Raw genomic sequence first — 11,751 nt, forward strand, 5'->3', positions numbered from 1 at the left:
GCTGTAGAGGCGCAGCGTCACTGGCCCTCATGTGGGATCCGAACTGGGGCCCTGCTGCTCAGAGCTGGCATCCCAAGCCAGCTCTTAACCAACACGCCAGTCGGCTGGCCCGGTGATCGCTTCTTTAGGCATATAAATGTTGAATAACTATGGTGTATGCCTGAAACGAATATAATATTGTATATTAGCTGTATTTTTAATAAAAATCTTTAAAATTAAAAAAAAATAGACATAAAAAAATTACAGAATAATTCAGATCCAGGTAAGCAGGTCAAAGAATCACAGGTGACATCTTCAAGCTGTTAAGGCCTATGTCCTTGTGTATGATGTGGGTGTGCACAGCACAGAGCAGAGGCCTGTCTTATAGACCATAGTCAGGGGTGCTGCCCTCATTGTGGGGCCTTAGAAGCCTGGGTCCCCAGGAAGTTCAGCTGCTGGTCTGCCAGACCTGCGGCTCCTCCTGTGCTGTGGGGTCCCCACAATGGTGTGTGTCTGGGTGGCAGTATTGTGTCCCCCGAGGGCTCTGTGGTATGATAGCCCTATATCCCCTCTCCTGGAGGCCAGGTTTCTTATGTGCTACATTTCTGGGGGTGAGACGTGGTGACAGGAGGGAAGACACCTGCTATACTAGTCACTTGGCAAGTGATGAGGATGCATGGAAATGGTTTCCTCCACTCTGGCATTTGAAATTGTCCCTTGGTGACCCTTTTCTTGGGACATGATGAACTTTTAAAAGGAGAGACTGCATTTCTAAAGCTTTGTCTGGAGCCTTGGTGCTGAAGCCATTGCTGTTGTTTGCTTCAGATTCTCTCATCCTTCTAGGACAATCAGCAAGAGCTGTAATGTATATTCCTTTCTCTGTGTTAAGTTTGTTCACCATGGCCCCAGTGAAGCTATTGGGTAGGTCAGGTCAGGTATCAGAAGAGATTTGGGTTCTGGGTTTACTCCATCTGATATGGTGCGTCTACTCTGTTGGCCAGGATTGTAAAGACACCTCTGGCCTTCTTTACCTGCCTTAGATTGCAGGATTCAGAAGAAGGTTGGGGACTTTTGCTGCCAGCAAAACCTTTGAGCCAAATATAAGGTTTCCCTGAATTAGGCTCTTCTTTCACTGCATTGGTGAAGCCTTGGCGTCTTGTGTTTTGCGAGTGTCACTGTTGGCAGATATGAACTTGGAGAGGATGACTAACTGGAAGATCTGAGGCAAAGTACTCACCATCTCAGGGCTCCAGGAGAGAGCTGCTCTCTAAATTCCCTCCTCGCTCCAGCGTTCTGTGGTTCTTCACTAGCCATGCGTGACCATCCAGAGTCTACCCTTAATGGAGCTACAGGAGTGAGAGACTCTAAATTGAAAAATAGTTCTCGAAAGTCCAAAAGTCTGATGCTGTCTTCTTGTTCACACCCAGAAACCTGTAGTGGCTGGTTGGGGTACTGACCGTTTTGACATGCGCAGGCTCTTGGTGGCATCAGGTGGACAAAACTGATTTGGAAGATGCCAAAGCCCAGATAGCAATGCAAGGAGGTAGCAGACTTCTTAGGTACCATACAAGCAGAAACAGATCAGTATAACTACAGTATAACTACAGTATAGTTTTCCTTCTAAGGTATTTTGAGTGATCGAGGATTGACATGTTGGATCAATCAGGTATTTGTTGAATGCCAGGTGCTCGGCTTCATGCTTTACACACATTAATTCATTTAAATCCCATTCTATGGAAGTGGCTGTAATTAGCTTCACTTTACAGACAAAGAAACTGAAGTTCAGAGAGGTTAAATGACTTACCTAATACCCCAGAATCACAAAGAAGCTTGTTGGTATTTGGGAGGAGAGGTAAAAATAGATTAGACAAAGTGGGAGTGTTTACACTATGGAAATTGGCACATGCCACAAACCAGGGCCCCCAGAAGCTAGTTGTTAAAACATCTTCCAGCACACCAGTGGCCCCAAGGGAGCAGAGGGATATTTTGAAGGCAAAATCAATGCAATTCAGAGGTTGGTTATTATCTGGGTACTATTTGGGGAGTGTAGGAGGAGTATATAGCAAAGTCATTATTTGATCTTACAAAGAATTGTAAGGCAATTGGCCATAAAGCTTTCAAAGGCAATTGGCTTTCTTTTTTAAGGAAAGAAATTATCTGGTCAAATCATGCTGCTCCTATGTCTCAAAATGAAAGCTGCTATTTGTACAAACAAGTAGGCACAGGCTAGCAGCTGAGTTTGGATGTGCGCAGGGCAGAATCTGCATTGAACAGAATTAGATGCCCGTGGGCTTCCCCAGCCAGTTACCGGGGCTCCTGTCTTGGTGGATAGCGCAGGGGCTGAACCCAGCTCTTAAGCCACGGCACAGTTAGGGACGGAAGACTGGTCCCAGTGAGAGAATTAGACGCAGCAAGGCAGCAGCCCACAAGCCTAACGATTTGTGCTTTGTCACTATCCCATCCCAACCACAGCTGAAGCATTCTTGGGCTCCCCAAAGGATTACTTCTTAGATCATAAGTTTAGCTCTTCACTGTATCAGAGTCACGGGAAACACTCCTGTTATTCTTGGCATTGCGTCTTATTGTACTGCATCCTCCTGGTGATTCATCTCTGCTGAAGTCCTGTTGCACATTTCTAGGACATTGCATTAGGAAAACAAACTGCCATTAAATCCAAGCCCTGCCTCCTGCTAACGGTACCCGTCTGATGACAGGAACCTGGTTGATACTGGACTGTGTCTTGGCCAAACTTCAGAATATTGAGTAAAATATAAAACTCCCTGACAGAAACTTGGTTCAATTACATGGCACAGCTCCCAGGCAGGTCACATGAAGCTCTATGCTACAAATTTTTTTTTTTCCTTTTTAAAAGACGTAAGCCTTTTCCTAACAATTTCAGTGCAGGGTAGAATGATATCTTGAGGATGCTGTGACGTCTCTGTGTTCCGAACTTCCATCACGACTGAGACCTATGCCTCAATCCTCCGGGAAACCTTCGCTGAACCATTTCCGGGAGTAGTGAGGGCTCTCCTGCAGTATCACATGCTGTACTAATCAGTTTCCGGACAGTGTCCTGATGGCAGTGGTTCTGGAGCCAAACTGCTTGGGTTCCAATTTCTGTCCTGTAACCTACAAGCTGTGCTCTGCTGAGAAGTTATTGAAGTCATTTTCTTTTTTCATTTGTAAAATAGGAGGTAGCAATTGTACCTTATGTCATACAGTTGTTGGAACCTATGTAAAGTGCTTAGCATCCTGCCTGGCACATAGTAGGGGCCCAGGAAACATTCATATTGCTCTCTCTGCAGTTGGCTGAGAGTTTCTTGAGGGCTCCATCTTTCAGTGTCAATGAATAGCACAGTTTTGAGCACTTGCTAGGAGCTCGGGGCTGATGAATGAGTGAAAGGTGGGGGTCTCATCTCAATTGATTTGTTGAAAATAATCACCAACAGTTTAGAAATAAGAAATAGTTTAATTCACAAATTTTTTTTGTACATGTGTCTTAAAAAGTCATAAAATATTAAGTTCATTTGGTTTTCAAATTAGAAACAAACTGTAACACTTTATTCAACCATTCAAAATATGTATGTGTATATATGTATTCCATATTGCAAGCAGTACAGTTCACTAGAAGAAGCATGGATTTCAGAGACAGACTTGGTTTAAACCCCAGCCCCGTCACTTACCACCCCTACGGCTTTGGGCAAGCGCTTCAATCCCTGGTGCCTGAGTTTCCTCATTTGTAAATTGTGGCAAAGAAAACTTCCCTTCTGGGTTGCTTGTAAGAATTAAATGAAGTCACACCCATGAAGCACAGTTATTGGTATATTTTAGGTACTGGATTGTCAGCATAGGCTTTTTTTTTTTAAGTTGTCATATTAGATGTGGGCCAAAGGCAAAAAGGGAAGAGAAGGGACATAGAGAAGGATCAACGTAGACAAAGCAGGAAGGAGAAAGACAGCTGAAAAAATAGTAATGGCCACACACAAAAATAAAGACAAAGAGGCTTATAGATTCCACTCTGTTTTAAAATATTAAATTTTAATTTATTTACTTATCTGTATAGGTAACACGTACCCGTGGCACAAAATTCAAGAGGTACCAAAGTGTACTCAGAGAAGTCACTTCCATCCCTGAGCCAAGCAGCTTCCCTCTTTAGGGGCAATCACTTCTGCTATAATAGTTTCTATCTTGTGATTCCTTCTAGAAATACTCCATACACTGATAAGCAAAATATTCGTATCACCCATGATTTAATTTTATTCTTCTACAAAGTGGTAGTGCACTAATTACACTGTTGCGCACCTTACTTTCTTTGTTGAATGTATTTTATTAATCATTCCTTTTCGGGAGATACAGGGGTGTCTCCTTTCTCTTAGCCCTTGTATTCCATTTGTTTAGTCAGTCCCCCATTGATGGAATTTTAGGTTGTTTCCAATCTCTTGTTTTTACAGACAACAATGCAGTGAATAATTTGGTCCATGTGTGATTTCACATGTATGAGTGTATCAGCGCGATAGTTTCCCTGAAATGGAGGTATATCCTCAAAGGATACAGGCAATTTTGATAAAGACAGATAGAGGTTGGCACCAATCATACTTCCCCTGGCAAGGTGTGAGAGAACACCTATTCATACTCTTGTCGGCACATGATACTATCACTCTTTGTCTTTGCCAGACTGATAAGGGAAAAACATCTCTGTATAGTTTTAATTTGCATCTCTCTTAGTGTAAGTAAGATGGAGTGTCCGGCCAGATATTTGAAAACCATGTTTATTTCATTTTCAGTTCAACTCTATGTTTATATCCTTTATCTGATTTTCTGTTGGTTATTGATCCTTTTCATATTGATTTGATATACTCCAAAAGGTAAACTTTAGGTTTTCATGTGTATTTTTAGTTTATCATTCATCTTTCTATTAGTTTATAGTGTTTTGTTTTGTTTTGCCATGCAAAAAGTTTAGATTTCTATGAAGCTGACTCTATATCCTTTCTTTTATGGCTCTGGATTTTGTGACATAATTTTAAAAGCTTAGTCTACTCCAATATCATCAGAATAGTTAAGTTTTTCTCAAGTATCTTTATTTTTATTATTAGTTTCAGGTGTACAGAACAATGCGATAGTTATACTTTACACCCCTCACAAAGTAACAACCCCCCTTCCCCAATATCATACTTATCTATTACAATTCTATTGACTCCATTCCCACACTCTACTCCACATCCTGTGACTATACGTATATATAATTATAGTTGACATACAATATTATTCAACATCAGCATCAGAAATACATTGTGGCAGTCAGGCCTCTACACTGTCTATGAAGTGGTCTCCTTAACAAGACAGGAGTCCAACTGGCCCCCTAAAAAATATTTACAACATTATTGATTATATTCCCCAGACTGTCTTGTCTATCCCTGGCGCCATATTGTAGTTACCAATTTGTATTGTCTCATCCCTTCCCCTTCTCCCTCATCCCCATCAAGTATCTTTAAATAATAGGTTTTCAAAGTTTTGAGCAAATACAGACTATGCTTGTTACATGACAAGATGAACTATTTGTGTCCACACCCTAATGTAAATACAGGTACATAAAGAAAAATGTAGGTTTCTCTGGAAGGTGGAATAAATAGTACTTTATCCCCTCTTTGTATTTTTCCTTGTGTTCCAGGTTTTCTGCATTGATCATGCATTACTTGGATATTAATATTTAGAACATTTTTAGTTAAATAAAAATTTACTTTTACCTCCTTGAACCTCCTTTACAGATACCCCTTGGTTCCTGGATCTGTCGGAATGCTAGTAATGCTGCCTGTTCAGCCTTGGAAGCAGTCTGCCTCGCTTCCACCCTGGAGCAGCTCTGGCCCTGCGCTGTGGACTTCCCTGTCACTAAGTCCAGTGGGAGCATGCTAGCCCAACCTTCCTTTCCCCGCTGGCGTAGCCAACGCTCCTGACCACGCCTTCCCGGTTGGCCTTCTTTCCCCTCTCTCTCCCTGCTGTCTCCCTCTCCTTTCTCCTTTCTCCTTTCTCCTTTCTCCTTTCTCCTTTCTCCTTTCTCCTTTCTCCTTTCTCCTTTCGGCTGCTTCTCTGTCCATTGTCCTAGCCGATTCCTGAGGTCACATTTGGGAGGGCTCACTGTGCGCCAGGAGCTCCAAATACTCTGCATATATTATCTCATTTAGTCCTTATCACAGTTTTCTAAGGGAGCTATGGTTATCAACTGTATTTTTCAGATGAGAAAATGGAGAACTAAAAATGTTAAGTAACGTGCTCAAGAGCATCCAGCTGGAAAAAGGGTGGAGCCAAGGCTGGACCCCAGGGACTCTGTGCTCTTAACCACCCCTCTCAGCTGCTTACCTAATGAGCTCACTAAACTGTCCCAGACACTCTGTCCTCTGTGCCTTCTGTGGCCAACTCATCCTTGTGAGTGAGGCTTTGCTTACCCTTTCTCTTTCATACAAATGACTCCCAAGTTTATGTTTCGGCTCCAGTCTGCCCCTGCATTCTAGGTAGTCTAGACATTTTCACTTTAAAGCTCCCACAGACGCCTTAAGTTCAGCATGCCAGTATCTCCTAAGACTGTGTATCTGGAAAGATGGGTGATGTTATGTTTCATAGTGCCCCATTGGAAAAGGCTGGCAAATGAGAACAGGTATTCTATATCCGAGGTGAGTGCTTTTCTTTAATTAATTTAGATTCAATTCATCAGCACCTACTATAGGCCTTGGCCCCAGCCCTCAAAGAACTTTCAATGATTCAGCTTGATTTGCATGTCTTTGGGCTTTTAAGGCCAACGCATATTTGTGGAAGATTGGTTGCCTTTTCCACACAGCCCAAAGTAATTTGCTTATCCTGATGGGAAGGCCCATTCATTTCCTAAAATAGGGCTTCCTATCATGGCGTAATTAGCATGGAAGGCCTGATCCGTTTAAATTCCCTGAGAGCCTGGGTCCAATCCATTGGAATTAGTAATCAGAACTCAACGTAGGGCATTTGCTTTAAAAACAATTACATTCCAGCAGGAAGAGAAAACTTCAACCAGAAGTCGGGCTGAAAGGTTGGTTTTTATGTCTTTGCAAATTGGCATCATTATAGGAAGAGCATTATTAATTCCAGTTCTCCAAGACACTGTCTTTGTTTTCATTTCTCGATTAATGTAAAAGTGATTGCCAGAGTAATACATGTTGATTGTAGCTATGGCAAAACGGCTGGTCCCTTGAGATGCCCGCTGTTGACAGCGGCGTCATGCGCCACACCTGCCGGAGGCCCACACGAATGGATACGAACAGGCACCCTGATTACACAGCCAGGGCTATGTCATTTGGTGTTTTTTTAAGTAATGCCATCATACAATGCATATTACCCCGCAGCTTGTTTTTCTCCCTTAACTCTATATCGTGAATACCCCATCCAGGTCGGTTAACATAGCTTTTATTCTTTTTAATAACATGCAATGTAGCATGTTCCATGATTTATTCAACCTGTTTCCTCTTGGTGAGCACCCAGGTTGTTTTCAGTTTTCTATCTCCACAGGCAAAGCTTCAGGAGACATCCTCCTATGGACATTCTTACACAATTAAGCTTTTAGTTCTAAAGAGTCCTACCAGTAAGATTGCCGAGCTACAGGGCTGGCTAGTTTCTGAAACTGCATTAGTGTGTGAGCAGGGCAAGAGAAAGGAAGTGATGTGCTTCTGTCTGCCAGGTACTACAGTAGGTACTTTCCATAAGTTGTTTAGTTTCATCTTGGTCTCCTGCCTCTAGTCCTGCCCCAACCCCTCCTCAGCATTAACCACAGGATGAGCATGCCACTTCTCGGCTAGGAAGCCAGCCATGGTCCCCATCGTCTCCAGGATGACGACCAAGCTCCTGACATGCCCCGTAGGGCCCTCCACAGTGTGGTCTTGTATCCCTCTCCAGTTTCTCTCTTGCCCTCCCCCACGCCCTGTGCCACTCGCTTTGCATTCCAGCACATGAACTATTTTTTTTGTTTTTTAAGATTTTTGTTGGGGAATTGGGAGGATGGGAACAGCGCTGGGGAATTGGGGGTAGGGGAACAGACAAGTTGATGTCGTTTTGTTCTTCAGTCTAGTTGTGGAGGACGTTGCTTCACTGGCCCAAGTTGGCACCATCATTGCGCTCTTCCTGGGCGAGGCAGATCAGTCACCGGCTTCTGGACGGCCGCTCACTGCGGCTGCTGGCCGCTCATGCTGGCTGCTGGCTACACACGGTAGCCCATGGCAACCCACTGCCACGGGGGGCTGCAGCCTACGCCGTCGCCGTCGCCTCCCGGCAGCCCAGCTCCAGATTGAGCTGTTGTTCAGCATCTTAGCTATAGAGGGCAGTGTCACTGGCCCTCATATGTGGATCCGAACCGGGGCCCTCTGGCATCCCAAGCCAGTTCCTAACCATCGCGCCACTTGACCGGCCCTCCAGCACAGGAACTATTAATATTTGTAGTTACCCGCCTTACCAGGCCGCTGCACCCCTCGAGTCTTTTGCTCTGCCTCCTGTCTGTGCTGATGGTCCTCCCTCACCTCTTCTCTTGAGTCCTCTCTTGCTCATCAGTTAGCACTCAATCAATCTCTGGCTCTTTCCGAATGCCCTTTGCAGGTTGGTTTATGAAGTCGTGAGGCTCAATCACTCTGTAGTGACTTACAACCCGCAGATTTTAATGGCTTGACACAAGTTTATAGTTTGGTTAAAGTGTGCTTCTTGTCTGGGTTATCTCTCAGGCAGCTCCCCTCAGTGACCTGCCTGAAGAAACTGTGGAGGCTTTACCATCCTGTGATTGTACCATCTAGAACTCTTGATGTGGCAGGAGAAGAGAGTACTGGGAGTATCATGTTGGTAGTTAAATGTATTGGCCCACAGGTGACCACGTTATACCCATTCTTAGCCCACTGGCCAGCCCTGTTACACAGCCCTGCCTAACTGCAAGGGGGCAGATATGTAACCCTCTCATTAAGCTGAAAGGAAGGGACAACTGACGTAGGTAAGCACTAGAAGCCTCTACTACTGGTGAGATACCACCTCTCACTCTATGTCTATTGGAATTATTATGTGGTGTTAGAATGATGGTTTGTTTATGTGTGTCTCCCCTACTCGAGTGGGCACTTCTGGAAAGTAGAGGACTTTGTCTTGTTCATCTTTATGTCCCTGGCATCTGGCACAAAGGAAATAGCCAAGAAACATTTGTGGAACAAATCTATTTATACAAATCAATAATCTACATTTTATAGGTGGGACATGAAAGTTCAGAGAGGTCAGTTAACTCACCTATAATCACACAAGTAGGAGATAGCAAAGTCAGATTCAAACCCAGGTTGTTGGATTCCAAAACTCATGCTTTTAGGAAAGATTCTGGAAGTTCATTCCCAGGTCTGATTTGAGTCAATTAGCAGTTTACCTGTGGGGAATAAATTCAATCTTAGAGACATAAGAACCCTAACAGCTTCTTTAGTACAACAAGTGTGGGATGCCCAGGGGTGCATCTACCAGGGGACCTCCCTTTTTTTCTGAGATCCAGTATTAAAAGGGAAAGCAGACCTTTATGACCCAAGATTCTCTCAGACAAGAAAAACCAGTTCCCAGCCAAGCCGAAAGATATTTGGGTCACTATCAGAGCATGCCTCTGTTTTCACTTAATATATTGGAATTTAAATAAATCCCTTACTTTCAAACGACCTGTGTGGCTACAGAGTGCTGTAGAATTGGGGTTTGAAGTTGCGTTTGAGCACCAGCTCTGCCGCATCCCTACCCCACTGCTGGACCCCTGAGTCTTCCTTTCTTTATCCTATAAAATCACACTGACTGTAAGAATACTCACTTCACTATAATTTTGAGTAGATCACAAAGGGGAGAAGGAGAGGGAGAGGGAGAGGCAGAGACAGAGGCAGAGGGAGAAATGGAATCCTGCCTTAGTCTTTTTGTTGTATTCAAGTTTGTAATGGATTGGATAAGGTCCATCCACTTTGGGGAGGACAATCTGCTTTACTCAGTCTACAAATCCAAATGCTCATCTCATTCAGAAACACCCTCACAGACACACCCAGAATAATGTGTAACAAACTATCTGGGCACCACATGGCCCAATCAAATTGGTACATAAAATTAACCATCACACCTAACCTTCCTTTTATATCCTCATAATTTATACGATTTGTTAATCTTCTACAGATCCCTTATGCTTCCATTCCTTTTATGTTGTTATTTTGTGTTGTGAAAAAAGCCCAAAACATTAAAAGACAAAATACTGGAAGTGGAATAATTTTACCTTCTAAAAACATTTTTTAAATGAAAGTTATTTGCCGAGTCCAAAGTGAATTCAGTTTAAAATAATCTCCACCACTATTCATGTTTTCCCTTACTCTGATTTTTTTTCTTAACTTAAAAAAAAATAGACTTTGGTTTTTAGAGCAGTTTTAGATTGACGGCAAAACTGAGCAGAAGGTACAGAGATTCACCATATAACCACTCCCCTTCCCTGCCCACCATTATCAACATCCAGCACCAGAAGGATATATCTGTTACAATCAATGAACCTACGCTGACACATCACTATCACTCAAAGTCCTTAGTGTACATCAGGGTTTACTCTTGGTGTTGAATATTCTATGGTTTTTGACAAATGCATAATGACGTGCGCTCACCGTTATAGTACACAGAGTAGTTTCACTGCCCTAAAAATCCTCTGTTCATCCCTTTCTTCTGCCAACCTTTGGCAACCACTGATCCTTTCACTGTTTCCACAGTTTTGTCTTTTCCAGAATGTCATATTATTGGGGTCACACAATATGTGTTTTTTTCTGATTGGCATCTTTCACTTAGTAATATGCATTTAGGTTTCCTCCATGTCTCTTCATGGTTGAGAACTCATTCCTGATTTATTTTTTATCATAATACTTAGTATTTAGCACACACTGAGATACATAATTTATCTATTTGCAAAATGCTCATTGTCCACCTTTCCCACTAGAATCAAAGCTTCCAGAAGGCAGGGGCTCTGTCTTATTTACTGCTGTATCCCAGTTCCTCTAAAAGCATCCGGCACAGAATGCACTCTCAAAAAGTACTTATTGAATGAATTAACGAGCAGATGAATCTCTTATAACTGTAAGCCTCTAATTTAGAGAATTGTTTCTGGTATGTGTGATGCAAGAGTTAATCTGATCCTTTTGTTTTAATGAGATTTAAGTGTGATTACTCTTAAAGAGTTTGGGCCCTTCTTTGGTTTGAATATGGGACTGGAGAGCTCATCAACGATCAATAAAATAGAAGAAATGATTGGTTTCCAGCAAAGTACTATTTTAATTTTTTTATGCAGAAGTAGAGTATAAACGGAAAGTGGACATTTTCTGGTGATAGCTATTTGAAATGGTTAAAAACAATTTTTATTATAAAAGTAATAAAATTTCCTCCCTGAACACACACTGGCCCCTAATCGTATTCCCCAAAAGTGATCTCTTCTAAGAGTTTTGTGCAATATGTAATATTTTTTGTGTGGGTAGTGGGTCACAGATTGACCCACTCCCTACACTTGGGTGTACAAAATGTAGCAACTGTTTTGCTCTAAGTGATAGATTATTTTTTTCCTCACAAGTCCTTCTTCATTGGGCAGCAAGGAAGCCCAATTGTGCCAGTTAACAGGAACTGTGTCTTCTGCTTTAAATGGCCTTTCACTCTGACACAGCTCCTTTCAAGGAAATACTCGCTGGGCCCCTTTTCTCCCTCATCTCATGCAACATGCGGGGAACCATATGAGGCAGCATCTTCCCA

Source organism: Hipposideros armiger, unplaced genomic scaffold (assembly GCF_001890085.2).
Source record: "Hipposideros armiger isolate ML-2016 unplaced genomic scaffold, ASM189008v1 scaffold_171, whole genome shotgun sequence".
Taxonomy (NCBI): domain Eukaryota; kingdom Metazoa; phylum Chordata; class Mammalia; order Chiroptera; family Hipposideridae; genus Hipposideros; species Hipposideros armiger.